Source organism: Benincasa hispida, chromosome 11, assembly GCF_027475165.1.
Source record: "Benincasa hispida cultivar pf3 chromosome 11, pf3_genome.v1.1, whole genome shotgun sequence".
NCBI lineage: Eukaryota > Viridiplantae > Streptophyta > Magnoliopsida > Cucurbitales > Cucurbitaceae > Benincasa > Benincasa hispida.
This window is the reverse complement of record NC_143488.1, coordinates 67,402,833-67,407,104: the sequence shown is the minus strand read 5'-3', so window position 1 is coordinate 67,407,104 and position 4,272 is coordinate 67,402,833. Positions and strand designations below refer to the sequence as shown.

Genomic DNA, 4,272 nt, shown 5'->3' with positions numbered 1-4,272 from the left:
GTAAATGGTTGGTCACATTAAGCAATGTAAGCAAGTATTCACTAGAGATAGGAATAATCTTACGTCAGCCAAGTTTATACGGTTACCTTGTCTTATGAGCGCATCATTCATCATTTAGGCATACTTGGGAGAGTAGTGTAAAAACCAAATCTAAGACTCGAGAGAGCAGATTGGAATGCATAAGCAAGAATGGAGAACTTAGGAATAAGCTCCGTTTGCTATTACACCGCGTATGCACCCTACGGAGAGGATATTGTATGCGTCCAAGAAGTAGGATACGGTGGTATGCGGTCATCTTGTTTATGTGTGGGAGCACATGAGCAGGAATAGAGACTTAGGAATAAGACCTCTCGACACTTCGCATATACATCGTATGCGTCCTAGAGTTAGGCTCAAGTGTGTGTATCATGATCGCATAGCTTGCGTTGGCTGAGATTACCCTTGCAGTCAAACTTGGGGTTGTGATGAAGACATCCTCACATTTTATCTATTTTTCCATGCATTTACTATGTGTCAACAGTTGTTGTGTCTCTACCTCTCATTCATACTTTCAATGCTTTGTCTGTTAGTTAGGAGTAGGAGTAATTTGTAGCTTAAAACCCCCCATCATTCTTTTATTCATCCACCGCAAACACATCACCGCATAGCATTTAGTTACAAGTCCCTGAGTTCGACTCGGAGCACCCGAGAAACTTGTATTCGCGTTATACTTGGCGTGAGCGCAAGAAAACTTGTGACAGGAACACACATCGCATATAAGAGTAATGCATATTTTCATTCTAATGCATGACCACCGACACATGATAACCAATGCATAACTTAAGACATGCATCGCACAATTGCGTTCACTAATTTTAGTCAACAATACCCACATTCGACAATTTTCACTTGTAAAAGACACTACAATACAAAGCCAATAACTAATACACATATCATATAGATGCATTAAATAAACATCATTCTATTAATTTTTTCAATGCTCTTATACTTATCTTTACCGTTTTCCAGAATGTGGTTTTTTTTAGTCTTTTGCAAAAAAATTTTAGACTGAAAAATGGCCATTGCCCTACATTCGTCAAAGAGTATAGTATAATATTCAGAATGATCACTAGATAAAATATACAATTAATTAGTCTGGAACATGAAGGTTATAGTAAATGACCGTGTTCAGAAGTCATTAATCTACTACAAAGGTTCCGAGCTCTACAAACATATACTTCGACCCTTTATTTGAATCAACAATGAACGAGTGTAGGTACCTACAATAATAGATTGACTACTAATTAATAAAGTGATAATATATCATAAACAAATAACATTTACTTACGGGATATAAGCCACCATTGATAAATTCTTCACTTTTTGCATGCTACAAAACTTGTTCACATCTTCATTCCTAAATAAGATAGAAGAACATGGGACTTATACAATCCACCTTCAAGATCAGTGGTACACTAATAGCAATCACTTCCTCATCCTTTCCCGCATTCTTTGAAACTTTCTCCTAAAACCACCAAGTTATAGTTTTATAAGTAACTAATAGTGAATTTACCTCATAAATTTACCTCATAATACAATTCACCTTCAAGATCGGTTGTACACTAAAAGCTTCCATCTCCTTCACCTTCTTCCCTTCCTCATGTGTGGTTTATGCGCTAACAACTTCCTTCTCCTATGATATAAATATAACAGTACATATTAAACAAGTTAAAGATTATCATAACTAATAGTTGTAACCTTAATGCATAAATTAAATAAGATAGAACATAAGACTAACTGTGACCCCTAACCCAAAAAATTAACAATGCACCTTACCTAGTAGTGGGTTGATCCAAAACCACCTCAAGATCTCAACTCCAACCTCCAAAGTCGATCACTAAAAAAATTGGACAGCAAACGTTTGCCTACACAACTACTTCCAAGAATTCAAGTTCAGGCCCTAAAACCTAAGGGCAAATCAAATTTAATCCAAAACACCATAATCGAACCTCAAACACTCTTGGATGGCGGGTTAATATCCTTAAATTCCTAAATCCATCATCCAAAGTTTATGGGTTAAATAAGTATTGGGAAAAAATTTAAATGGGTAAATTTTCAAGAAAACCCCAAAAACTTACACCAAAATCAAGATCCAGCAAAAACCCAAGCGGCAGCGTCCGACAACGAAAAGATTGACGGGCGTCAGCCAGATCTGAGAAGCGGTCGTTGGATGGTCGATTGAACGTAACTCGAAGGAACAGAGCTACGGTGAACGACTTCAGATCCGGTGAATGGCTTCAGATCTTCAGTCGAGCGACGACGCGGAAACGAACAGAGCTGTAGCGAATGAATTCAGATCTAGCCTGTAGATCTGACGAATGGCATTAGATCTGGCTTCAGATACGATGAACAAGATCTGGCGACGGTTAGGCTGAGGTGTGGGTTGCAGAGAGGGAGAGGCACGAGAGAGAGGTGCAGATGAGGGGTCTGGTAGCTGGAAGATGAAGGAAAGGGGAAGAGAGAGAAAAAAAAAGAAAGGAAAAGGAAAGGAAAAAAATATATTATATATTTATTTTATTTTATTCTTTTCCTATTCGACTCTATTCTATTGAATTTCTCTCCTTCTCAAATTGAAATTAATTTCTGCCATTAATTTTCAAATTGAATAATTTCTAACGTCAGTAATTAAATTCTCGCAATTACACTAAAGTCCAAAATTCCAAAAATGCCCTCCATTAATAAAAATTACTGAAATTACATTAATAATAAAAATTCGGGGTGTTACACTATATATATAATAATAATAGTCCAACTAATCAATTTAGTTCCTTTTTGTTTAAACAAAATACATAAATATTTTTTTTTCCTCTCAAAATGTTAATCTCTTAGATTATTTAGCTAATTCAAATCCAATTTCAAATACCTTAACCAATATATTTGAACCAATTATCATATCAAATTATCTCAAACTCCAGCTCCAAGCAAATAAAAACCCAAATTATTTGATACAATTAAATTAAAATTACCTGAAGTTTGGGTAGAGAGAGGGAGAGTCAGCGACTAGTAGGGTGCTATGAAGAGAGGGTTTCAGAGGGGGGAGGAGTTTTTTTTTTTACTAGGACATTTAACCCTTTTACTTGTTTAAAATAATACTTTATTTGATAATTTTGGTAGGAGGGAAATCAAATTTGAGAGGGAAATGAAAATGGGGGAGGGAGGGAAACAAAAAATAAAGATTAAAAAATATTATTTTTATATTTTACTTGACACGAAAAATATATCAAGTAAGAGCTTATTATACTTGACGCGAAAAATCTGTCAAGCAGGACCTTATATTACTTGACACGAAAAACGTGTCAAGTAATGAATCGCATGAAAATATCCATAATATTCCATCAATCTCCGCTTTTTTAACCCTTTTACTTGACATTTTCTTTTCTAAAAGGTCATTACTTGACTTTTTTTTTTCAAAGAAACGTCAAGTAATTAAAAACTATAAGTGTCAAGTAATATAGATTTTGTAGTAGTGTATAACCAATTATGGGTACGATGACCCTTCAAAGATGCTCGTAAGTACAACTGGGCTAATTTACCGTTTTCCGCCTGTAGTTACATCTCACTCCTTAAGTACCACTGATTCCTCTAGTGAACAATACAACATAGTCCAACTATATGTAAACACCTCTCTAGCCAAGAGAAGATGTGTAGCGCCACATTGTTCAAGTTCTGGAATCAACCCTTAATGGAGCTATCGATTTACTTGCCTCTGCTTCGGGGAAGAAGTGAATTCCATCTTGTGTAGCTGAGTTCCCAGCTCCCAAGTCAGACGAATCTCCAAAATGGTAGGTTTGAGTCGGTGACCTGGCCACTCGCACCCATACAAATCAAAGGATCACCCTCAATGGCAGGAGTTCCCAACTCACTCAGGATTGAGGTCATGTTACTTATTGTCGTCCTAGCGAAGTGAAGTTTCTATCATGAATGGTGTTATATAACGAGACGTTAACACTTCGTGGCCAGGTCTTATACAAACTCTTTGTATAGGACGCCCCCACTTGCATGTCCTCTACATGAATGATCAGGATCAGACCATCCGTGACAAGTCAATAACGTCTGAGAGCTTGTTTATCCACTTGATGGGGTAAGAACTATTGGGTGTAAGTGGATCTTTAAGAAAAAGAGAGGTGTAGATGGAAAGGTTCAAACCTTTAAGGCTAGACTCATGGCAAAGGGTTATACCCAGGTTGAGGGAGTTGATTATGAGGAAACTTTCTCACTTATTGTCATGTTGAA

General features: G+C 36.6%; 1 long non-coding RNA gene across 6 annotated transcripts; it reads right to left on the bottom strand.

Annotated features, from left to right (window-relative positions):
• Positions 1 to 1,040: 1,040 nt before the first annotated feature.
• Positions 1,041 to 2,555, bottom strand: LOC120092119 (uncharacterized). Of its 6 annotated transcripts, none has more exons than XR_016524280.1 (6): positions 2,118 to 2,555; positions 1,989 to 2,028; positions 1,816 to 1,912; positions 1,583 to 1,672; positions 1,328 to 1,504; positions 1,041 to 1,259 (listed from the first exon to the last, which is right to left on the bottom strand). It is a non-coding gene; the product is annotated as an uncharacterized LOC120092119 (long non-coding RNA). The 6 variants fall into 6 exon arrangements; XR_016524281.1 differs by having other exon boundaries at positions 1,816 to 1,904; positions 2,118 to 2,528; XR_016524279.1 differs by lacking the exon at positions 1,989 to 2,028 and having other exon boundaries at positions 1,816 to 1,946; positions 2,118 to 2,546.
• Positions 2,556 to 4,272: the final 1,717 nt, after the last annotated feature.